Below are 26,483 nucleotides of genomic sequence, written 5' to 3' on the forward strand. Positions count from 1 at the left end.
GAAGAGGAAAGCCAAAAACTATTTTCCAATCACTGGTCTAAAGCTTTCCAATTTCAAGCCCTATGGGATTTAGCATTTTAGGGGATAAACAAGGCAGTCTTGAGGTTACCAAGAGAAACATGAACCATCTGAGCATTTTAGACACGACTTACCTTTGGATGAAGAGAGAAGGAATAAACATTCCCTGAGCACCTGCTGTGTGGTAGACTCTGCAATGGACACTTCTGAAGTGGTTTCTCATTTAATACCACGTTACAGTGTCCCTAGGAAGCACTATACAGATGATGTATTTGAGGCTCAGTAAAGTGACTGTCCAATGCCACATGGACAGTGTGTGCCAAATGCTGCTGACATGGACCAAGTTATTGGTCTGGGAAGATGATCTGGCTGGCAGCTACTGTATTGTATAATGCACAGATAAAACATTCCCATCACTGCAGAAAGTTCTACTCTAGAGAGAGTGGAACAGACTGAAACAGTTTCAGGCAATAGAAGAGGGTATTTATAAAAGTAAGAGATTTCATAGGAGTGAAATAGAGCATCATCGGGACTCCAGGGACTGGGGGAGCTCCCTAACTTAGGCTCTGCGATGAGTAGGTATGGAGGTTCAAACCTGGCTGCAGAGTCTATGACTTCTCTCCAAGACTCAAGGTGCACAGATTGGAGGACACTGCTTGGATAGTGCAGCTCAGTGGACAGGGCTGCAGACAGACTTTAGACCATGTCTGCATCTTGAAGGTGGTCATGGGGGACATGACACAGAGTCAGCTTTGTCCCCAGTTGGATAACGGGCTGGTATGGTTGAGCCTGCACTGACAAATAGGGCAGAGCTGTGGCAGGTAGAGGCTGACAACAAAAACCTTCAGCCCATTTTATGGTTACATGCAAACTGCACAAATATGTGTGTGTGTGTGTGTGTGTGTGTGTGTTGGGAGGGCAATTAAGCATGCTTCATTCCTTGAGAGCGGCTCATTCTTTTGCATATCCTGGATTCCAGTATGAGCCTCCTGAGAGCACATGACATTGGAAGTGGAATCTCAGAGATATTTCAGGACCCAAAGAACTTTCTCCTTCCCCTCCATCTTTGAGGACCTCTTTTCAACTCCTGTCCACTTTGAGCTTTCTCCCCATGGGCTTTAGAAGATGAGTTGGCGCAGGCTGTAAAAGAGCTTTCTCTTTGTGTGTGTGTTGGAAACGCCTGTCTAGCTCATTCATAATTATGCACACTAGTCTGGAATAAATAGAAAAAAAAAAACCTGACTGACGTAAAGGAATTCTATTCTGGCAAGGTCTGTATTCACTCAGCAATAATTGCAGCAGAAATGTCTCCACTAGCTCAGTGTCTTTGCCATCAGAATCAAGTCCTGAGATATCTCTAAGAAGCAGTTAACCACCACTGATGTTAGTATCCCCCCAGTATAACTGCATATAGAATACTCATATAAGATGCTTCTGGTGTGGGGGCGGTCTCTGTTAAAATCTTGGACACTCTATGCTCATGTTGGAGATCTGCAATGCACTAAACAAAGTCTCTAAGAAGTCCTACAGTAAAGAAACCTTTTAAATTCTGTTTCAGCCAGAATTTCCCAAGCTAGTTTGGAAAGCCAGCCTTCTTTCCTTCCTCCCTTTCTCTCTCTCTCTCTTCCTCTTTCCATGAAGCATCTGTAGAATAAAGCTCTATAGAATGAAAAAAAGAAGTTCTATAGAATGTATTTTGGGAAACAGTAGCATAAATACAACTGAATCATGACATGGGGTCGGGGAGATGTGTGTGTGTGTGCTGCCTTTCACTCTCAGGGAATCTGAAACAATGATAGTATTTGAAGGAGGTTGTGATTTCCATGGGCCTGTCCTGAAAAATATAAGAATAACCCTCATAACTCTGTGATCCTTTTTAAAGCCATCACCGCATTTTATTGTTGAACATAAGTTCTACCTGTTTATTCATTAGTTCAGTTTCAAATATACCAACTCCATGATCACTAGAGGAAAGATGTTACCTTCTTATTTTTTTAAAGATTAATTTATTTATTTGAGAGAGAGAGAGAGAACGAGCAGAGGAGGGGCAGAGGGAGAGGGACAAGTACACTCCCCGCTGAGCATGGAGCCCATCGTGGGGCTCAACTCTAGGACCCTGAGATCATGACCTGAGCCGAAACTAAGAGTTGGCAGCTTACCTGACTGAGCCACCCAGGGGCCCCAAGATGTTACCTTCTTAATGCAACCTTCAGAGATACTGTATCTAATCCTTTGATAAAAATTATGGCAGACAGATGTGGTTTGACATTACATTAGTCTCTTACCATCTCTTCCTAGGTATGTTACATGTCCTCCTAACTTACTTTCCTTTCTCACAATGTCACCTGAGCTCTCCCCCTTGCTCCCTCCATCTCACCACAATAAAGATTATCATAGAAAATATTCCTCAACTTAAGCCACATCATCATTCTCCACTGCCAATAAGATAAACCCCAACCAATTTCTCTGTGCTGTGCTTTGCCAGTGCTGTTCCTCTTGATACGCCCTTTTCCTCACTCACCTGGCAAATACCTAGTCATCCTTAGGACCCAGTCCAATTGTCATGACTCCTGGGGAATATTCCTTGATGTTTGCAGGAAAAATTATTTGTTCCATCTTCTATATTCTCATTGCATTTTGTATTTTTGGCTTTTGGCTTTTAAGGTAAAATGAGAAGGGGTGCCTGGGTGGCTCAGTTGTTAAGCGTCTGCCTTCGGCTCAGGTCATGATCCCGGGGTCCTGAGATCGAGCCCTGCATCAGGCTCTCTGCTCCACGGGAAGCCTGCTTCTCCCTCTCCCACTCCCCCTGCTTGTGTTTCCTCTCTCGCTGTGTGTCTCTCTCTGTCAAATAAATAAATATCTTTAAAAAAAAAAGATAAGATGAGAATTATGGGAAGGAAGCATGTATCAAAGAGAATTTTGGAAAAAAAATATATTGAACTCAATCTCCCCTGTCTTCTAGCCTTCTTTGATAAACTGACACCATTGTCATTATCTACAACTATCATACTCATTATGCTCTAAGCACTGGACAATATATGTCACATTAATTTTCTCTTTGATCCTTAAGACAAAAATGGATATTTTGTTCCCACCCTACAGATAGCCTTATTCAAGGTTGTCTGGTTCCAAAATTGGTGCTACATCCACTGTGTAGCATTGCCTCTTGGGTACATGATTAGCCATGTGATGTGCCACTCAGCACACTCTATGTTTATAATAATTACCTGTAATTCTCAAATAAACTTTTCTTTTTTTTTTTTAAAGATTTTATTTATTTGACAGAGAGAGACACAGTGAGAGAGGGAACACAAGCAGGGGGAGTGGGAGAGGGAGAAGCAGGTTTCCTATGGAGCAGGGAGCCCGATGCGGGGCTCAAACCCAGGACCCTGGGATCATGACCTGAGCCAAAGGCAGACACTTAACGACTGAGCCACCCAGGCGCCCCTCAAATAAACTTTTCAAGGTGATATTAATATCCTCATTTATAACCAAAGAAAGTGAGTCTTATTTGCCCAAGATCATCTAGTAGGTGGATGATAGATTAAAACCCTGTATTCCTTCCAGTGCATCATACAACCTGAGGTTTCCATCATTAAAGAGATAGAAGCCTAGGATTTATAATGGAGACCAGGAAGCCCTACTGGGTCCTTAGTCATAAAAGTAGATTCAGAAATTATAGTGGAATGGTGGAATGGTTAACCATTAAGGGTGGAATGATGAACTGTTAAGAACATACAGGAGAAAGGGGAACAAGCTAAATAACACCACAATGGCATAAACCACAAAATCCAGACAAATGAGGCTTTTTCTTCAACTAACAGATTGTAAGGAAAAGAGAGGGAGAAAGAAAAAGGGGAGAGAGAGAAAGAAAGACAAGGGGGTATGGAGAAAAATGTTAATTTAATCTAAGGAATTAAGTGATATGCCAACAGTTGCATGTATGTATCTTATTTCAATCTTAAGTTTTATAAGAAAATCCAGAGAAATAAATTATAAGGAGATCAAGGGAAATATGAATGCTGATTAAGGATCTGATAAAATTAATAAATTATTGTTAAATTTTTAGGTGTGATAATGTAATTATGTTTAAAAATGAAGTTCTAGTTTTATATAGATAAATATGAAACTATTTATTGATGCAGTGATAGATATCTTGGGTATGCTTTAAAATAATTTGGGAGAGGAGCCAATGGTAGTAATATAGATAAATCTCGATAGTCCATAAGTCTGTAATTGTTGAAGCTGGGTGATGGGAATTTGGGAGTTCACTTTATTACTCTGTCTAAATTAAAAGTTTCTAATTATAAAACATTAAAAGTAAGTGATTAGCCAGATATGCCCATTCCATGAGCAGAAGGATTGATAAGCATTTTGAGTGTTTTGTTATCAATAGATTAAGATATCAAAGCAGAAAACATATCTTTGAGCCAGATTCTTGTTCTAGTAGCCAGTTTGCTAGGTCTACCCATTTGGAAATGAATTGCTGGGGGTGAGGGAAAATCACAGCATTTCTCCTTGTGCTGTCTGTTACTTACTGTCATGAGAGCCTATATTTAAAAAAAGGCTTTGGATTTACACTTTGATTTATTAAAATATGTGAATTTTTGTCCTAGGAACAATTTTGCAGTTTTATAACATGTGATCCATCCAGAAGATTCCAGGAGAGAACCCATGTTTGCCAAAGTGACATTGGTGTGCTAAAATTAAGAGTTCCCATAGCAACTCCTACTTCAATGTTGGTTGGTCCTAGATTTTCCAACAAGAAGGAGGGAGTGAGGTGGAAACAACATGAGTTGGGTCCTGGGAGGGACTAACTGCTTGCTTCAGGAAGAGGAAAGTCACTTTTTTTTTTTAAGATTTTATTTTTAAGTAACATCTGCACCCAACATGGAGCTCGAACTTACAACCCCAAGATCAAGAGCTGCATGCTCTACTGACTGGGTCAGCCAGGCACCCTGAGGAAAATCACTTAAATGACCAAGCCCAAGAGTAAATCCAAGTCAACTTCCATCTGGGTCAAGGCTGATATGTAAGAAGTCTTATTGCAAGGGTGGGGGATAGTGGCAGAGGGACTTGGGTCTTGGCAGAGTTTTCTTTATTCTATCAAAGTCAAGCTCACTCAAGGAGGCCTAGCCAGGATGCGGATGTAGTAGGGTTGCTCAAACGGGTGTTGTAGAGGGTGGGTCAGGGTTGGGAGGCCATAATTCTATCTTGGGTTACATTACCCACAGCATCAAGAGTGAGAATCAAAAACAAGTATAGGAGACCGCCAGGCCTTAAGCAATATATAAGAGCTTGGGATGGAAGTGCCTATATGCAGCAAGTGGGTTTGTGTTGTGTTCTCCCTCACCCCCACGTGTGCTAACTGCCATATACAGAATGTAACCATTTCTGAACTCACTTTCCTGATGGGCAGGGATATGCCGACATCCTTCTTAACCAGGTCGTCATTATCCTGGACTGGGGAGAGCTAAGGTGCTTGGGGGCAGTCGTCAGTGCCCACATCTGTGCTGGGAAGAGCTGGGGCAAGTTACAGTGAGCGATTTTTCCAGCTGCATCTTTGCTGGCCCATGAGAATACGCAAGGCAGCACAGCCTAGAAGAGGAGGCACGGCCTCTTTGCCAGCCCAGTTTCGAGCTGAGCCTGAAGCTAATGCTCTGGGCGCACAGCTACTGACCTTGATGGCCACAGCTTCCCTGAGTCAGGGAGCCTCAAATGCTTCAATCGACACTCCACACTTCAGGCTGTTTACTTATCTGATGGAGCTGTTCTTTTGGAAAGCTGGGTTAGTCCTGTAATGCAAAGTGACAGAGAAAATAAAAACACCCTGCTGAGAAAAAGCCACAATGTTAATGTGAAATACAAACTTTCTGTTCATCTGAATCTTAGTTTATTTTAAAACAGAACTGTAACAGCTCGGATCCTGGGGACCGGGAGGGGCTGTGGCTACAGCTACCCGGCTCTCAGATCCTTCCCCGACTTGCCTTTTGGTCTTAACTCTTTGCACTTTTCCCAGGAGTCAAAGTGGTGTGATGTGGGTTTGCCCTCCCTGAATATGACTCCAAGACCAAGGAAGAGCGAATTCTGGAGTTTACAGTAGATGCGGCTGAAACTAATATCACTTCGTTCTGCCCCCTAACACTGCCGTCTCTCTGACTGAATAAAAGCTTGGCCCCAGGTCCCCAGGAGCTTTGTTCTGGAGGAATCTGGCTTTTGTGTTTCTTCTGAGCCAAGTTTGGGGTCTGATCCCAAACTCTTACAGCTGGCACTCAGCAACATCTGGTTGGCATCTTCTCTACCCCATTTCCTGGTGTTTGCCTGAATTTTTTGGAATTAGCTCAGTTTTCTTAATTTTTTTTTTTTGTTTGTTTCTGAATGTTTTCTGAACAGTATTATCCATATAAGAATGTTAGCCATATAAAAGCCCTGGGGAGAATCTTGCTATGTAGTCTGCTTCCTGTCCTCACTCCACCTCCAAACTGGAAAAACAGGAGCCCATGGTGGAAAATGAAGAGAAGCAGTCCAAGTTTAGAAGAAAAGCAGGAAATTATCCCAGAGGAGAGGCTTTCAATGAGGCAAAGGGAGGCAAAGGATGTCAAATTGCACCTAAGAAGACAGATCAGAAAAGTGGCCACTGGGTGAAGGGTTGGTGGTGTCCTTATGTCGGGCCATGATGGTCAAAACCAGAATGCAATAAATCAGGAGGTACAGAGGAGTGAAGAAAAAGGGAAAATTGCTTCTTCCAGAGATTTCTCTTGAGTACCAGCTCTCCACTTGGGGTGCACATGAGAATCCCCTGGAGAGCATTTAAAAAAATACTGATGCCTGGGCTCCATCCCAGAGGTTCCGATGTAACTGGTTTTTTGAGGGGATTGTTTGGCTTATTTTATTCTATTTTTAAGATGAAAACCAATAGAATTGTTTGTAACCCGACCATAAGTAGTCAGTAGAGAGGGAAGAGATTAAAAGTACAAGGCAGGTGGTGGATGGATGATGTCATGAGATTGCCCAAGCTGGGATCAGAGCCCAGGTGGATCAGAGCCCAGGTGGTTGACCTTCAACCTGGGCAGGTGAGCTCAGAGCACAGGGTGGCTTCCTTTGCCAATGTGTGTTCTTGCTTGATGGTTTCCAGTCCCTGACAGGGGATGCTGGGTTATCTTCTGAGATTTTTTTTTTTTTTTTTTTTTTACCAAAACAGAGTGTCTGATGAGGTTTTGGCTTGGCTTACTGACACTACTGTCCCTGAGGAGACATAATAAATGATAGGGGGAAACTCCTTCCTTGTGCTTAAGTCTAATCATAAATGCATTTGCAGTAGAGGAGGAAATGATAGAAACTGGGGGTGGGGAAAGGATGGACAATCAAAACTTACTAAGAGTGAATAATGACTTGGGAAGGGAAGAGTGGCCATATTTAGACCCCTACCTGAGCCCCTCTATGACAGCTTCTGAACTGCAGGGACAAGTCATTCCAAATCCACTTGGCTTCATCTGAAGGTGTTTCACTCGAGGGAGCCCAAGTTCAAGCTGGTGGTTTGTCACCATGAGTCAGTCTTCATGTGTTGTGCTAGAAAGAAGGAGATGAATTCAGACTAGAACAAACCCATGAGCCAGGGAGACTGAGACTCAGGCAAGTGCTGACATCCCAGGTGAAAAGGTGTGAAGACATCATGGCAAGGCAGGCAGACAAGGTCAGGAGGAAGAACAAGGCTGCTGGTGAGGAGGTGGCTGAGCAACGGGGTGGGGGCATCCCAGATGATGCTTACAGGTGCTTTTCCTGGGCTCTGTCATTTCCTTGGCTATGGCCTGTGGCCTGGACCCTAAAAGGACTGGTAGGAATACCTATCACCAAGCTCTATAATTCTTGGTTCACATTTATCAAACTTGGTAGAAGGTGTATTTAAAAAAAAAATTGTTTTTGTATAAAGATCAGATGTCCGACACACACACACACACACACACACACACACACACACACACACAAATCAAGTGATCTAAGTATACAATAAAAAGGCAGAATATCTCTCCATCTCTCTTACCCTGTAAATCCTGCTCTCCAGAGGCAACCATCATTAATATTTTCTGGGTATGAATTCTTAAATGGGCACTTTTTAAATACCATTTTTAAGGGTAAAACTAGATAATTGTATAATACTGTGATAAATAAAAAGAAGAGGAAGTGTTGTAAATCTCCAGCACGGCTGCACAGGGAACGCTCTCTGACAGGCTCAAGTTTTTGAATGATGTCTACCAATGGTGAGGAAAATAGGCTCATTTTATCGGAGTGATTTTCGAGGAACGGTGTATAAAAGGAAAGAATGTAGGCAGACAAAGACGGTCACATTCTGTAAAGGTGTATAAAGAGGGATTATCAAATTTTGCTGCAGTATCTTTACTGGCTCCGAGGCACCACTGGAGAATGGATGGCTGAAGAGGGCATTTGTGCACGTTTAGACAGCGATGTTATGCTCCCCGGGAGTCAGTACGCACTTGCTAAAATAAATCAGGAATTAGGTTAAACCACCATTCACTCTTTTAAAAATAAGGTCTTTAGGTTGGTAATTCAAGGAGAAAGAAAAGAGATCGTGTGCCTGAAGTTAATCAGGGACCTAAAATGTGATTTCCTGATATCCCTGGGGGCAAAGCAGAGGTACATGTTCCTGATAGTGTTGAAATTGGGCCGGTTTTTAGCTAACGATAGCCAAAGGATGCTATAAACTAATCAACCTGAACTGAAAAATGGAAGGAGCTGTATCGTCACTCCTGTCTTATTTTATGTTTTATTTTCACTGCCTTTCGTGAAAACGTATATATAGTATCTTGGTACATGGCAGGTGTACACTAAGTATTTGCAGGAGATGAGATGTGAGAATGAATGCATGAACAAATGAATGAACGATTGCATGCATCTGAGAGGGACAAATAACTCATGATCTGAAGACAGTAGGAAGGAGCCTCCGGCCCCTTGGCCTCTGGGTGCATTTCAGTCGTTCAGTCTCCTCCTTTGCCCTCCTCAAGCACGCAAATGAGATTTCCCTTCGCTATGTTTTAGAGGTCTTTACATCGGAATCTGGACTTTCATAGTTGGTTCAGCTTGTCCTTCAAAGGAACATCAGAATTGTGAGCATGCTACTCTGGCCTGGCTCACCACCCCAACCTTCATTTCGGGGGACAAAGAAGGAATGTCTCCTTCTCCCCTTTTCCCAGCCCCACATTATCCTCCCACATATTTCTCCCCTTCAATGACGAATAGGCCTTTTATGTTTATGTGTTTATGTATTTATTGGTTTATATTTAAATACTTTATTTATTTGACAGAGGGAGAGAGAGAGAGCACAAGAGGTGAGAAGCAGAGGGAGAGAGAGAGAAGGAGGCTCCTTGCTCAGCTAGATCCCAGGACCCTTGAATCATGACCTGAGCCAAAGGCAGACGCTTAAGCGACTGGAGCCACCCAGGCGCCCCCAAATAGGCCTTTTAATGAGAGCTTTTAAGATCCAATCTCTTAGTGACTTTCGCATAGACAATACAGAATAATTAACCACAGTCCCCATGCTGTACATGACATCCCCAGGACTGACTGACTTTATAACTGGAAATTTGTACCTTTGGACCACCTAACCCCTTTTTGCTCACCCCAACCCCACCTCTGGCAACTACCAATCTATCAATTATATCTCAGTTAAGAAAAGCAGGAATTTGCACTTTGTGCCCTGGTGGACCCAGAGGGGAACTCCCTCCCCAGGAGACCAAGTTGGGACTGGCTCTCAAGGTCATCGTGTTGTTGAGAGCACGGTCTCTATCTGACTCATCCCATGCCCTTACATTCTTGTTCCTTAAAGGGTGGTCCAAATCGCCTGGGGGTGTGTTGGAAATGCAGAATTTCAGGCTCAGCCCTCGACCTGCTGAATCTGATTCTGCAGTTTAACAAGATCGCCGGTGATTCATGGGCACATGAATGTTTGGAAGCACCGCTCCGTGTCCCCCAAGACAGGATGGGGAGGAAGCAGTCAGCTAACATTTGCTGTGTGACTAGGCAGGGAGTAAGGGGAAGGGAGAGGAGGGGAGAGAAGGGGAGGGGAAGGAATGGAGAGAAGATGAAATCATACGAATCAATAGGATGTGAAAACAGACTGAATTTGGGGCAAGTATGACATAGAATATCGGACCTAAGTGCATGTGGTAACACAGAGCAATTGCTACTCATTTTTCCCACTTTAATAAGAAAAATAAATATCACGTACCCTAGGAGGAATCACTTGCCTATTCACATTACACTTCCTGTCTTGGAAGAATGTTTCTAAGGAGGTTAAATATGCCCATGCTTCTTTGGGTCAATATTTTAGAAAATCTCATATAAGGGAATTTCTCCCTGGATGAGGAGAAAGTTGGGGAAACCACTGAATGGCCCCATTCCTGCAGTTGGCATGGCTTCAGTAATGTACCAATGGTGTCAGGGAGCTCAAAGTCTAGTGTGGGGAGAGACAAGCCTATAAACACTCCTACATGAACAGCATAATCCATGTACTCCATCATGTGCTATTATACCCAAGTGCTCAGAACTTCACAGGAGCTCATGGAAAGGAAACTGGTCTTCGCTGGGAGTGGGGAAGGGGTCAGAGGGGCTACCCCAGAGGGTACAGTGTTTGAGGTGAACCTTGAAGACTAGAATTACGTTCACCAGATATTCTAGAACAAGATGGTCATGTGCACTGAGGTGGTAAAGAGGAAGGCATGTGCTGGGGATGGAGGTAGGGTGGTGTGGCTGACATGCAGGATGTGGGGGAGTGGGAGGCCAGGGGACAGGAGGTTGGTGAGGTGGGAGGGGCCAGATCAAAAGGGCTTTGAACACCAGTCTAAGCAAGGGAAGGTGTGAGTCAATATTTTCACTTTAGAAAGACAATCTGAAAGGCAGTGTGGGTGATAAACAGATAGGGGTGGGGTGGGAGGAGAGAGGTAGGGGACAAAAGCCAGAGCAAGAGATCATCCTGGACTGAGGGGACCAGTGAACAGGGCAACTGCGTGGTTAAACCAAGACCAGATGGTCCTGAGAGAGGGACTTCAGGTTGTGATTGCCATGGAGGCAGAAGGACTCAGGAGCGTTTCAGAGAAATTCAGGAAAGATGTGGACGTTGTTGTACCGTGACTGCTTTATTTATGGACGAATCATCCGTAGCAGTCACAAACCTGGCTACTGAGATTTCAAGGCTGGCTGTGGGAAGGACAAGAACATTTACAAGTCCAGGAGCTGTTTTCTATCATTATCATGTTTTGATTTACTTTTTTAAGTAACTCTTGCCATTTTGTGAAGCTCTGGAGAAAACCCCAAGTGTCTTTTACAACCAGGATAGATGTTTCCCCAGTTAGTAACTCACAGTTGTGAAGAATCTAAAGTGAACTTCCCGTCACCCTCTTCCTATGGGTCCATGGAGCTCCTCTAAAGGCACATCAGTATGGTGCAGGGCATGGAAAAAGAAATATGGGTAAGAAGGTGGGAAGGGGGGTTTCTCAACTACTTTAAAGAGTTGACAAGAGCCCAAAAGTCTACTCTGCTAAATCCAAATATTTAAACTCAGAAACAAATGTCACTTGACTTTCTGGGAAGCCTGGGCCTGGGCTGGGGTGGGGGTGGGACACTGTTGTAAACTCTTCTATTTGAATGTCTCTGACCTTTTCACCACCCAGACTTCTTACAGCCAAGAATGGCCCCTCTTCATCCTCCCCATATTCCAGAGTTTCTTAACTGAGGCTCTGTGGTTCTCTAGAGTCTTGGAATATCCTGACATCAAATGCAGACTTGATGTGTACACATGTAACTTTTTGATGTTTTCCTGACATGGAGTCTATAGCATTACATGAGATTTTCAAAAGATTCATGACCTAGAAGAGGGAAAGAATCGTAGCTCTGCACATCCCCACCCTGAGTGGGGACACCATCTCCCTTTCTGCAAGTGTGAATCCCCAAACACTCTCCCCAGTTGCCATCACTGTCCTGAACCCCCAACTGCTGTCTCTATTGCTTGTCTGGCTGCGTAGAAGACACACAGCAATGAGTACACCCCAAACCTGACCTTATTCTCTTCTCTTCAAACTTGTGCCCCCTCCTTCGTGTGTGACAAAATGCCTCATACTACTTTCTTACCATCTGCAGCCAACCTGTCCTAACTCCTGATAATATAACCTCTGTGTTTGAAAATTTCCTTCCCCTTTTAGTTTTCTGTTACTTAGAGAACAGAATCCAAACTTGTAAACAGGCTGTAGGAGCCCTTGAATGAGTGATCCTGCCTCATCTCCCAACATCAAGTGGGTCCCTCTTCCTGGAATACGCTTTCTCCATTTGGGTGCCTGACAATCATGACTGCAAGACTCAACTCAACTCAACCATGTCTTCTCTCCAATGTCTTCCTAATTACCAAGCTACCTCCTTTGATGTATATACAATGTCTTTGGAAGAGCACTTAATCCATTTCTCCACTTCTGGGCCCATCTCCCCAGTTGGGCCTTGTGTTTCTTGAGGACAGTTCCAGTGATTAATCTACAGCTGAGTCTATAGTGCTTAGAGCAAGAGGGCTCAGCACTCTGTGGGTGTCAAACAAGCAGGTGCTTTGAATTGTATGAATTCAACATTCTACATAATCATCCTTTACACCCATCTGACTGATAGAAGATGAGGCTCCTGAGCTGAAGACCCAACAGGATCTTTGTTTGGTAAGCAGTGTTTACTTGAGTAGAATCTTGTGTAGAATATTTTTCAACAAGAGTTCTTCTTGGGTCAAATATCACCAATAAGTAGGGGTCATCTTGGATTTACGTATTGATTATCTCTTATTAGAAACTGGTAGTTATCTAGCAGAGTCACCGTAATTTATTAAGCTAGTACTAGGCACCAGTGTCTGCTGAATACTGTAGGTACAGTCATAAACAGAATAATTATGTGCCCTGCCCTTATGAGTTTACATTATAGTTGTGGCTCTCTTGTCTTTATTTTACCATTTGCTTCCGGGTTTTAATCATAAGATTTCATTTCTGCCTGAACAAAAATATTTAGCTTTTTTTTTTTTTTGAGGCATGTCCTACATCTATACCTACATCTAGGTGTCCATTTATAGTTAAAATCAGAGTGGTCTTAAATTATCATAATAGGAATAATTATGATGATTGTGAAGAGCTGTTCAGTAGTAAACTTCCTACCATCTCTGAGGTTCAGTCTTATTTAAAGGACAATAAGGATTAAATGAGATAATGCATATAGAGTGGAACATCGTAAGCAACTGATAAATATTTGTGATTAATATTACCATTATAATTATTAGGTATTTTCATGTAGTTCCTTCTACTCTAAACCAGACTGCACTCAAAAATAATACTAAATGACACAAAATGCAGAGTTGCCCAGGGTCATGAGTGACAAATGTCCACTCCAAAACACAACTAATTAAAATGGCTGTAATTTCCAGAGTTCCCTCATGCCTCCTGTTCCTTTGCTATGTTAATGAGTTGTAATAACCCTTTAAAAGAAAACCTTTTAACATATTTTCTGTTTATCTTAAATATTTCCTTCCTTTGTCCTCAAGGTTGGGCAGTAATTAGACAAAAAAAAAAAAATTCTATTTTCCTTTCTTTCTCAGATCCCTCTCAAGTTGAGCAGACCCTGGCTCCTTGCCCACCCACCTTTATTCCAGATGTTACCCTGGCGAACCTCTCAGGCTGTAACCAGGCAACCACTGGGAAGAGGGCCCTCCTGGCTCAGGGCCTAGAAACAGAAGAAAAATAAATAGGAGGATGTCTTGAGTCTTCTACTTACTTTGGTTTTCCAATCTCATTTCCCTCAAACTTTTATTATTTTTGTAATGGAAACTGGGGGTTGGTATCTGAGCTGTCTGTTCACACACCAAATGTCCGGTCTGTTCTGGAGCAGGGTTAGATCTGGGCTCTGGTTGGACTTGATCCTATTGGTCCTGATTTGGGACTATGACAGCCAAGGAAAACATTCCTACACATCGTCTCACCATACTGGAAAGGAAAGCATTGACCATGTGGCTTTGTAGTGATGAAGTTTGGGGCCCAGCAGAGAAAGGGCTCTCAGGCAACCCAATAACTTTGTACAGATAAGCTAGGCATCCAAAATAGAATTTCTCTGCCTAGTTTTAAATCCAAAAACATCTCTTCCAAGAACAGCACTCTTGCCCTCTGTGCCTCCTGCCTGGACTATGAGTTAGTTCGCTCTGTGGCCTCCCTTTCTGTGCATGGCTTGGAACCCCAAGTCTCCCTTCCTGATTCTGTTGGAGAGATCATTTTAGATACAAAAGTAATGATACGATGACCTTATTTAAACCTATCCAGGGGCTCTCCAGAGTCTACAGCCTCATTTCTTGAAGTCTGGAACCCTGTCTTTGAGGATTCATTCATTCATTCATTCATTCAACATTTATTTTCCAAATACCTGTCTTATGCCAGGCATTGCCACTCCTCCAGGTTCTTTGGATGTACCTTGTAAACAAGACAGAGATGGACTCTTGCCCTCATGGCACTTACATTCATGTGGTGGAGGGAGACAATACATTAGCAAGTAAAAAACATGATATGTCAGATGGTGTGGAGTGCCATGAAAAATAAAGCAAGGCTAGCAGACAGGGGTGCAAGAGTGGAGGCAGTCTGTGAGAGGTTCACTGAAAAACTGACAGCTGGGAAGAGATAAGTAATTGGTGGCAGATCCAGCCAAGATGGAGATATCAGGAGGGAGGACATTCCAGGCAGAAGGAAGAGCAGGTGCAAAGGCCCTGAGGCATTCCTGAGGTATTTGAGTTATAACAAGGTGGCCAATGTGGTTGGAGTGGAATGAGGTAGGGAGAGAGTAACAAGAGATGAGTTCAGAGAGATAGCCATAAGGGGGGCCATATTTTCCATATTCTTTAGAACATTATATGGACTGTGTTTTTCACAGGAGGTGAGACAAGAGTTCATAAGAGGGTTTTGAGCAGAGTAGTGACATGATCTGATTTACTCTTAGGAGGGTCATTCAGGCTCTTTTAGATTTCTTTTTCTTTTTTCTTTTTTCTGAAAGGCAAGGCCAAAGCAGGGAGATTTGCTGGGAGACTCTTGCAACAATCTGGTAAGAAATCTTGGGGGTGGCATGGAGTCAGGGCAGCAGTGGTTTTGCTCATGCCTCTTGTTTGATGATTCTTGCCAAACAGACATCCACTTTCTGGTTGAATTCCTCTAGCCACAGAGAACTCACTTTCTACTCAGACTACCTGGACTGCTCTGAGGATGCTTAGAGTTTTAGCTATTCCTTTTAATGAGCTGTAGTCTATCTTCTATAGGTTCATCATTTTGGTCCTATCCCTTGAGTTCCTTAAAGCCAAACCTTGCTCCTTTCCTTTGTGACCGTGTCTTCTTAGGCCTCCTCTTCTCCAGAATCAATACCCCAGCTCTTGATTCCTTCATCATGTGCATTGCTTCAGCCGTGCCTCCCCATCCTAGGTACCTTCCTATGAAGGTTCTTTAGTTGGGAGAGCTATATCTTCACCATCCTGGCAATCCGGGGCCACAAGGAAGCAAAGACTGTGAACTGAGTCTTTGCCCTCCTGCAACATTTCACCACTGATATTTCCATGCCTTAGCTGATCTTTATCTATCTACCTATCATCTATCTATCTATCTATCTATCTATCTATCTATCTATCTATCTATCTATCTTACCGTGTAGACTAATTCATTTCCATCATCTTCCTTTGGGGGCCTGATAAGAGTTAACTTCTAAACAAACTCACACCACTTTGCAGATGACAGCAAACACCTAGTATAAAATTATCCTTATAAAACATATCTTTCCATAATGTGGTCCAAAGCATAGAGAATATTTTTACTAAATCTAGCATTTCCTGCCATTAACTTTTTACTTCTGCAATCTCCAGATAGTGTTATGAGAGAGTTTTGTGTTCTAAAAAGCTACATAAACACTCTCACCTCATAATCCATTGTAATGGCATTAGTTAGACCACCACAGGCCTTTCTGTCTTTTCTGCCTTTGCTCCTAAGTGTAACAACAGTAAAGTGTTATACCTTTCAGAGCTGGTTGAGATAATGTCTCTTAAGAATGAGCTGTGAGAGGTAGAGAGCATTACACTGATGCTCTGAGAACAAAATGAGTGTATAAAGCTTGGCAAAATTCCTATTCCAGTTGGTAGACAACAAGCCATCACATGTGCATTTCTGTTGGAATTATTTTGTTAAAATAAAAGCATATCCCAAAATAATGGTAGAAGAGGTGAATTTGGGAGTAGCAAAGACAAAAACAATTTCTTTTCTATAAATTGTCATGGAGGAGTTGGAGCATGTGCCGGACAAAGAGGGACAAATGCTTTTTAGATCTATAGTCATTTATCAATTATCAAATGCCTGTCAAAACAATGGACTGGGCTCTGTACTTGGCTGTAAGGATAACCATATGAGTTGAGTCCTTGGTGGACTTTAAGTGGGGATGAAAGAAATGTGTTCAAATATTTGCAATGTTAAAAGGAGATGCAAAGCAAAGATGTGGTATAAAGAAGGCAGTGATTAACACCCTGAAAATTGTTTAGCAGTTCTCTAAGGATACAAGTATAAAACATACCAGAGAGCTCTAATGATACAGAAGCAGCATGAGCTTAGCATAAAACAGGCCTGATTCTGGAATCTGCCCCTTGGCAGAAACTTCTATGTCCCACTCAAGATCCATTTTCTCTTCTTCCTTAGAAACAAACAAACAAACAAACAGATCCCAATTTTACTTAGGATGACAGTGCCCAACTAGAAGTAGACATTTTCCAACTGCCTTACATCTTGTGTGGTCATGTGACTAATCACTGCCTAAAGAGAACAAGCCAAAAGATGATGTGGTGGCTTCTTAAAGAGAGCTAACACAGCTGGAAAGTGCCTCCCTGTGCTTTGTTCCTGTTGTCTGGAATGCAGATGGTGATAGCTAAAGCCCCAGCAGCCATTTTGGGGACTAGAAGCTGCATGCTAAGATAGTAGAGGCTAAAGATAGAAGTTGTCTGGGGTCTCTGATGAATCTGGGTAGTAGTACACCTGTCCTGGATTGCCTACCTATGAACTCCTTTACTGAAAGAGACATGATCTTTAATCTTGCATATATTGTCTTTACTTCCAGTCCTTGTCACTAGCAGTGAACAAACCTAACTCACATATTCTACTTAATGTTAAATGGAACATGGAAACTAACACATAGAAGGCATCCAGTAAGCATATTTTGTCTTTGATCTACCCACCACACCTCCTTATAGGAAAACTCTTAATTTGGAACCTAAGAAAACTTAGCGACAGTGATTAAGGAGATATCATTTTAAGGTAAGAGAGACGACATTCAAAAGGGAGCTCTCAGGAGGACAATTACCTTTTTGTGTGTGTGAAACATTTGTTTCAAGTAAGAACTGAAGAATGAAATTTTGAGCAGTTTAGAGAAGATGTGAAGCACTCCATATTGCTTCTTCCTGGTCTAGTCACTTGTGGTGCCACTGAGGTCACATGGAAAGGTTTTATAAGGGTCCCAATCAGTACATTTTTAAGACTTAACCAGGCTTGGGTAATGGGTAATAGAAGTGGCCTGACTTGGGGGCTTGGCACAGGAAACTAGACAGAGGGTCAATGAATGAAAGAGTTGTTCAGATGTCAACCATTAGAGTGAGGCTGCTTATAGAGGTCAGTTGGACCAGGAGGGTCTGATATCCTGGAAGAGTAATAGGGCATTGCAACACTAGAGTTCAGGTAAGGGCAACAACGAGCTTCGTAAGAGGGTGGCCAGAGAATAGACTCTGGGTTCCAGTTAAGAATGATGCCTATTTCCTAAAAGTGGACTTGCATCCAGGTAGCTGCAACTATATGAGAAAGACTATTAAATCGAGCAGGATTGAAGATAGCCAAAGTTTCAGTGGAGTGTGTGTAAAAAAGGATTTGAGAAAGACCAGCACTCACCAGCAACTCATTGAGCCAGCTCTAGCCAGTAGTGGAGGCTGACAAGGGGCTGTTTCCAGCTGTCCTATTCACTTATTTAACAATGTTATCAGCAACACATGCCCCTCCAGGGCTAAAGACACAATGCAGGGGAACCAAGACTGCCTTTGAAAGAGGGTTGTGCTGCCTATAGGGCTCCTGAGGATGCTCAAGCAGACAGCCTAATCAGGAAGGAAAGTATCACGTCATCTTCAAAAGGTGAGGATCTCTAGGTCCTAAAACAAATGTATACAAGAATTTTTATAATAGCGTCCCCATAGTGGCCCAAAGCATAATAGCTGAGGTGTCCATCAGTAGAAGACTTGATAAACAATTGGCGGTAGATTCATACAAGGAGTCTTACTCAGCAACCAAAAGGATAGAAGCACTGGCACATTCTCCAAGCAGGAGTCTCAAAAGCTATGCTCGGTGAAGGAAGCCGCACCCTCGTTCCTTCCCAGCCAGCTCCCACCTCTGCACCACTAATGGCAACCTCCATTCTGATTTGTTTTTCTACCACAGATTAGCTTTGCCTGTTCTAGAGCTTCGTACAAATGGAACACACAATATGTACTCTTCGGGCTAAGGCTTCTTTCACTCAGCTTGTTTTTGAGATTCAGCCATGCTGATACTACATGCATCAGTAGTTCATTTATTTTACCATTTTTCCTGAGTGGTGCTCCTTTGGTGCTCCATCTTCCAATAATCCATGGGTTGTTCATTACTCTTCTGTTGATGGACACCTGGGCTCTTTCCAATATGTTTTTTTTTTAAACAGTTATGAGTACAGCTGCAATGAACACAGTGTGCAAGTCTTCTTGTAGACATACATTTCATTTATCGTGCATAAAGAAATAGGATAGGTGATATTTAACTTTATAAGACAGTAGTAGTCATTTTCCAATGGTTGTACCATTTTATACCTTCACCAGCAACATAGGAGATTTCTGATCACTCCGCATAGTTGTTAACATTTGGGGTTGTCAATCTTTTTAATTTTTGCCATTTTGGTGTGTGTGTAGTGGTATCTCATTGTGGAGAATACTGTTGTTAGAAATATGAAGTAAAAATACATAGATTTATAAGTAAAAACATTTATCTTGAAAAAGATGAAAATGTTAAAATATTTGAAATACAGTTCTGTGTGTTCTTCCTTATTCATATTAAATAATAATACCTAGCATGAGATCAAATAACTATCATTTTGAGGCCATAGGAGAATACATAAGATGTTAAGACAGCTGTGATAACTACACTGATATGAACTATCTGTGATATCTATTGGTGATTAAGTTCAAGATATGACAAATACAACTATAATTATTGCTTACAGTCATAATAGAAGGAAAATGAAGGTGTAATATTTTCCACTGAAGTTTACAGACCCCAGGTGAAAAAGCTCTGGTATGGAGGCTATAAAAACATTCCGGTTGAGAGGATGGTTAAGATTAGGGAATCTCCTGGGTACTATCTAATTCTGAGATTCTAGCTGTTATGACACAACCAACTCTAAGGTTAAAGCATCAAGTGAACTGGATAAAAATGAGAGCTTGGGAGCAATTATCAAGGAGGAAGGTTGGTGCCCAGAACAGCAGGTGGATGGCAAGTCAAGAAGAAGCAGGGCAAAAGGGAAGGGGGCTGAAGCAGTTGTGGGGACTACATGAAAGGGGACAAATCTGCTCTCACTCAGTGGCTCATAACCATGCCTACTCTTCAGAATCATCTATGGTGGTTTGAAAAATAAAAATAAAGTGTCTTGGTTCTAGCCCTGAAAATTTTGATTTCATTTTGGGTGGGGCCTAGAAATCAGTATTTAAAAAAAAAAAAAAGAGCCATTGGTGGGTTAAATGAACACTGATGGTTGTGAACTATAATTCTAAATAGGAGGTTTGTGTTGTGGTATAACTGACATGTCTGGGGACACGAAGGAATGGGATGGATGGAACAGTAGGGCATCGGGTTCAAGGCTGAGAAGAAGCCAGGCAGCACATGGGTGATTGTGGAGGGGCAGGTAAAAGGCTGAGAGATAAGTTAGGATGGGAGAAGACTGTGGGCTTGTTAGGAGGGTTCCTTATAGTCTTGGCTGGGCATTCATCTGGCTAGGCATTCAAGACCAGGATTAGCATCACTGTGGGTTATTTATGTGGAAGTGGGTATGAGCTTGTATCAGTCAGCATTCTCCAGAGAAACAGGACCAATAGCATATATATATATATATATATATATATATATATATATATATATATGACATCTAGGAATTGGCTCACGTGTTTATGAAAGCCAAGAAGTCCCATGATCTGCTGTCTGTAAGCTGGAGAACCAGAAATGCTGATAGTGAGTAATTCAGTCCAAGTCCAAAGGCCTTAAAATCAGGACCCTGATGGTGTTAAGTCCGGATCTGAGTCTGAAAACCTAAGAACCAGGTGTGCCGATGTTCAAGGGCAGGAGAAGATGGAGGCTGTCTCAGCTCAAGCAGAGAGTGAATTCCCCCTTCTTCTGCCTTTTTGTTTTTTGCTCCCTCAAGGGAGTGGACGATGCTCACCACATTGGAGAGAGCCATCTGCTTTACTCAGTTCACCAATTCAAATGCTACTCTCTTCCTGAAACACCCTCACAGACACCCCCATAAGTAATGTTTTACCAGCTATTCTGGCATTCCGTAGCCCAGTCAAGTTGACACAGAAAATTAACCATCACACAGCTTTACAGCTGATAGAGATTTAAAAACAGCTTTTATTCCTTGCTTACCTCACTTATGCTCAGTGTCAAGTGTTAAAAATCTCCAGTGTTCAGAAGCACCCAATTACCAATAATGGTATTTAGATTTTTGTCTTTGTGTTCTGAGTCTCAGTTTTTGTTTGTTTGTTTGTTTGTTTTTGTTTTTTGGAAGGTTTGGGTGGGAATCAAAGGCATCTGTGCTAACTGAATTCAATGGAAACATACACCAACGATGCCAGATTGACCGCTGAACATTGAAGTAGATTAGACTACACATTTCACCACACCCTCTTAACCAGTGTAAGGATAACAGCACATGTAGAGGTCCAGTTCACCCTATCTTCTATAATGTTAAACATATTTCAATAAAATTTGGTTTGTATAGAGAAGCTTTAGAGATAGATGAAAAGAATATAAAATAATGATAGAGTTGTTTGCAATAAATATATAGAACATATATATGAGAACATTATCCTCAAAACAATCACCTTGAGAGAATAATGGTATTAGACTTCCATTGTTCAACACATTCCTAAGGCTCCTTTCTATGAACTAACTCCAGAGCCATTTCTATGATCACAAATTGTGATTAGGACCTGATAGATGTGCTTTCCCAAATTCACTTGGCCTGCCCTGCCTGCTGAGCTCTATTCCATTTGCTGGATGGGAAGCTCCACTTGCCACTCTCATTCCTGGCACTGTCATTGGCCTTGGCCTCCCTGACGATGGTGGCTGGATTTTTGAGATGGCTTCCCCTGAGTCTTCCATGGTGAGAGCCCAGGACCAATAGAGCCAGCACCACCTACCTAGCTAAGATGCAGTTCCCCATCTGTGAGCACAGGAGTTCATTTTTCTCTATGCCCAGAGGGGCTGGATCATACAACTCTGAAGCGTGAGCTGTTGGTATCCTGTGGGGAAAACTTAACTAAGGAGAAGTAGGAGATAGGAGGGAATGGCAGATAAATGGCAGCCCCCTTCTTTCTCTGATGGGCTATTCCAAGGTGTGGCAGTTTATGGCCTATCCAGGGGCACTCTGTATGAACCAGCCACCAGATGTGTTTTCTCATAATGCTGTGAACTGTGTATATTACCCCACCATTCTGGCACTGCATCTCCTAGCAGAGCATTAGCACATAAGCTCTGTGTCAGGCTGTTTTCTAGGGTACATGGCCTAACACCACACATGACTCATCTGTCTTTTTCATAAGACTCATCCAAACTCAACGAGCACAGTCTCCCTGGCATTTAGCAGAGTAAGAAGAATATTCCCAGTATGCTGAAAGAAAAGTCCAATAGAGTAGTTTCACAGTAGAAACAGTAATGAAAACAAGGTTTGGCCATCCCATAGGTTGGGAATACGACCACAGTTTAAAAAAAAATGGAAGTATAGTTAACATACAGTGCTATATTAGTTTCAAGTGTACAATATAATGATTCAATAATTCTATACATTACTCAGTGCTCATCAAGATAAATGTGCCCTTAATCCCCTTTATCTCTTTCACAGCTCCCCTCACCCACCTCTCCTCCAGCAACCACCCGTTTGTTCTCTGTATTCAAGTCTGGTTTTTTTGTTTGTCTCTTCTGTTCTGTGTTTGTTCATTTGTTTTATTTCTTGAATTCCACATATCAGTGAAATCATATGCTATTTGTCTTTCTCTGCTTGACTTATTTCACTGAGCATAATAACCTCTAGGTCCACTCATGTTGCGCATGCCAAGATCTCATTCTTTTTATGCCTGAGTAATATTCCATTATATATAAAGACACACACACACACACACCACATCTTTTTTATCCATTCATTTATCACTGGACACTTGGGTTGCTTCTGTATCTTGGCTATTGTAAATAATGCAATAAGCATAGGGGTGCATATATCTTTTTGAATTAGTGTTTTCATTTTTTTGGGGGGGTAAATGCCCATTGTAAATTGCTGGATCATATGGTAATTCTATTTTTAATTTTTTTGAGAAAACTCTATACTGTTTTCCTCAGTGGCTACACCTATTTGCATTCCCACCAACAGTGCCCGACGTCTTCACCAACATTTGTTATTTTTTGTGTTTTCATTTTTATGTCCAAAATATATAAAGAACTTATACAACTCAACACCAAAAAACCACACATAATTTGATTAAAAGTGGGCAGAGGACCTGAATAGATATTTTTCCAAAGAAGACATGCAGAGGGCCAACAGACACATGAAAAGATGCTCATCATCACTCATCATCAGGGAAATGCAAATCAAAACCACAATTGGATATCATGACCTTATACCTGTCAGAGTGGCTAAAATGTAAGACCACATGTCTTTGGAGTTACGTATGTACTCTGATATGTTTGTTTAAAACAAACAAAGACACAAATAACCTGAAATTTTTTATTTAGAACAATCTGCCATTCTCTTACTCTGTTTGTTCTACTTTCCTTCATAGATTTTATGAGTATCTGAAATTATATTATTCCCTCCTTTTTTTCTCTCTCCTTAGCTTACTGAAATGAAAACTCCACAGGAGTCTTATCAGTCATGTTTATGGCTAAATTCCTACCACTTTGAATAGAGGAGCTAGAATCCTTTTATTGCATGGTCAGAAGAAACCTAAGGTATTCTTAAGCATTCATTTATTCATTGATTTATTGATTTATGGATTTAAGAGACATTGATGCAAACAGATCTGTTTTTTCAATTATCTCCCTTAAAAATGTCTTAATATTTTTCTCATGAACATTTCTTGTGACTGAGAGCCACCAGCCTTAAAGAACCATGTATTGGTTTCAAGCAGACCTGATATTCAGCTGATATGAACTTACTGAAATGCACCAGTTGGTAAAATCATGAAATACTTTCATTTTAGTTAATAAGTATATAATAGTAACTGTGAGAAACTATATGATTAATTTATATTATTTCTAATATGCACTCATTAGTTCAAGTTAATTATCATAGGATGTCCCAATGATCATAGTTAAATAGGTTTTCTGACACAGAATGATTTAAATGATTATAAAGATGTTGAATAAGAGAATATCTCAGATAGTTTTATAAGAATTAGAAAACTTTGAGTATAATTATTAATTCAACAAACGCTGGAAGAGGCTTCTACACCATGTATAACATCATTCTGGTAAAGATAAGTTTCTATTTAATGATTCTGAAAGTATCTAATGATGCCATGACAGCAGTGGCCATGAGACCAGGGCCTGAGGACAGGTGGGCATGGATGCTGGAGAAACCCACTGGGCTGGGTCCGTTGAGTGGACCAATATAACAGCAGCCTAGGGATGTGTGATCCTCATCCACTGCTCTAGATCGACCCAGATTGGCATTAGCATTGCATGCAGTCAAAGGCCAGACACTGCGGGTCTGGGGCACATGGAAAGTGCTGACATCCAGGGCTGGGTCCTACTCAGCTGCCCTCTGGATGCATTGAAGTGCTAGACATCAATAACCTAATGACTCTCACCTACATGGAGGAGTCAGTGGACACTTTCTATACCATTTTTTTAAATGTCAAATCATGACTCAGACAGGGACATCATTAGCTGGAGACCCATATCCAACAAAAGACCATGGAAGAAATTTCTCAAAGTCTACATATGACTTGGAAATTATCATAATGCTTTAATGAATGTTTGTACCATGCCTTCTTTTTTTTAAATTTAATTTTATTATGTTATGTTAGTCACCATACATCATTAGTTTTTGATGTGGTGATCCACGATTCATTGTTTTTGTATAACACCCAGTGCTCCATGCAGTACGTGCCCTCCTTAATACCCATCACTGGGCTAACCCATCCCCCTGCCTCCCTCCCCTCTAAAACCCTCAGTTTGTTTCTCAGAGTCCATAGTCTCTCATGGTTCATCGCTCCCTCCGATTTTCCCCCCTTCATTTTTCCCTTCCTTCTCCTAATGTCCTCCATGCTATTCCTTACGTTCCACAAATAAGTGAAACCATATGATAATTGACTTTCTCTGCTTGACTTATTTCACTTAGCATAATCTCCTCCAGTCCCATCCATGTTGATTTAAAAGTTGGGTATTCATCCTTTCTGATGGCTGAGTAATATTCCATTGTATATATGGACCACATCTTCTTTATCCATTCATCTATTGAAGGGCATCTTGGCTCTTTCCACAGTTTGGCTATTGTGGACGATTGCTTCTATGAACATTGGGGTGCATATGGCCCTTCTTTTCACTACATCTGTGTCTTTGGGGTAAATACCCAGGAGTGCAATTGCTGGGTCATAGGGTAGCTCTATATTTAATTTTTTGAGTCAACTCCACACTGTTTTCCAAAGTGGCTGTACCATGCCTTCTATGAATGATGATGACGCCTAGTCAGTAGAGTGTTTAAACTTCTCTGTTTGTTGTTGCTGCTGTTGTAATTGCCGTTTCTCACTGTGAAAATCATTTTTAAAGTAGTTTAAGACTCATGAGAAGCTGCAAGAACAGTGCAGCATTCCTGTGTACCCTGCACCCAGCTTCCCCCAATAATAATAATGTACACAACCACAGTACAGTGTCCAAATCAAGAAACTCCCATGACCTAATACCATTAACTTGAGTTGAGAACTATTCAGATTTCACCAGGTTTTACATGCACTTGTGTGTGTGTATGTGTGTGTGTGTGTGTGTGTTGGGGGTGAGGGGTTGCCTCTACTTTTTTTTTTTTAAGATTTTATTTATTTGACAGAGAGACACAGTGAGAGAGGGAACACAAGCAGGGGGAGTGGGAGAGGGAGAAGCAGGCTTCCCGCTGAGCAGGGAGCCCGATGCGGGCCTCCAACCCAGGACCCTGGGATCATGACCTAAGCCGAAGGCAGATGCCCAACAACTGAGCCACCCAGGTGCCCCGGGGTTGCCTCTATTTTTAAAGAGTCTTTCCTTAGGTTCTCTGTGCCAAGATCTTGGAGTTTTAGCCATCACTCCATGGAGGTGGAGGTAGAGCCATACATGAGTGCACCCCCACAAACTCACATTCCTTTCTCTTAAGAATATTCATCCCATATGGAGAAATAGACCATGTTTATTAATCATTCCAGAAAGTATGTAATTTCATTAGATTGAGCTCTGTCTCTGGGCTTTGAGTCATAGGAGGGAACGGCTCCCCAGCGACCCAGAGCTCCTACGACACGCTCTGTGGAGACTGCACTTTGGGGCCAGCTGCTCGAATGCACTGCTGGAATCCCAGGCAGAAATGTGTAATGGCACGCCAAGGGCTGCTGAGCTGTCATGGCCCAGGCAGGGTTATTTGTGGCTTCCAAAGAGGGGCTGTAACCTTTTATGTTATCCACAAATCTCAGCCTTCAAGAGTCAGGAAGAAAATGCAACTATGCTGTTTGACCTAGCTGGTGCTTTCCCCACCTTGTTCCCCTCCCCCTCCCACTGCCATTCCACTCCCAGCCCTGAGAAGCCTGCATAGCTGTACCAGAAAAAAAGGGACATTACCTTTACATTGCACCAGGCCCACCTGAAATGGCCAGATATCCCTTCTGATTAGATGAAGGAAGGTCCAAGATAGTCAGTGACAAATGCAAACTTTTTAATTTGAGGCCCCGAACATTCTGTGGTATTTGCCAACAAGACAGAAAAATCAAACTTCTTGACTGGGACACTTTGAATGGCAGCTGTGCACTAGGGACAGTCACATCCGTCTGCACTGCTGTATCATCCATCAGACCAATCAGGATGTTGCAGCTCAAGAGCATTTCCTGTGCTTTGCAGGGCACCAGGAAAGAGTTTTCTGTT

At 42.0% G+C, this 26,483-nt stretch overlaps 1 long non-coding RNA gene across 2 annotated transcripts in view; it reads right to left on the reverse strand.

The window, feature by feature from the left end:
* Positions 1-7,458: 7,458 nt before the first annotated feature.
* The window catches only part of LOC118531752 (uncharacterized), a 358,190-nt gene continuing 339,165 nt past the window's right edge, over positions 7,459-26,483 (reverse strand). The window contains exons 5-6 of one of the 2 annotated variants that reach the window (XR_013441527.1): positions 13,689-13,770; positions 11,407-11,454 (exon numbers count right to left, since the gene is read on the reverse strand). This is a non-coding gene — a long non-coding RNA (uncharacterized LOC118531752). Of the gene's footprint in view, positions 7,588-11,406; positions 11,455-13,688; positions 13,771-26,483 lie in introns of those variants that run through there. The other variant, XR_004915383.2, reaches the window with a different exon arrangement.

The sequence above is a fragment of the Halichoerus grypus genome, chromosome 10, assembly GCF_964656455.1.
Source record: "Halichoerus grypus chromosome 10, mHalGry1.hap1.1, whole genome shotgun sequence".
NCBI lineage: Eukaryota > Metazoa > Chordata > Mammalia > Carnivora > Phocidae > Halichoerus > Halichoerus grypus.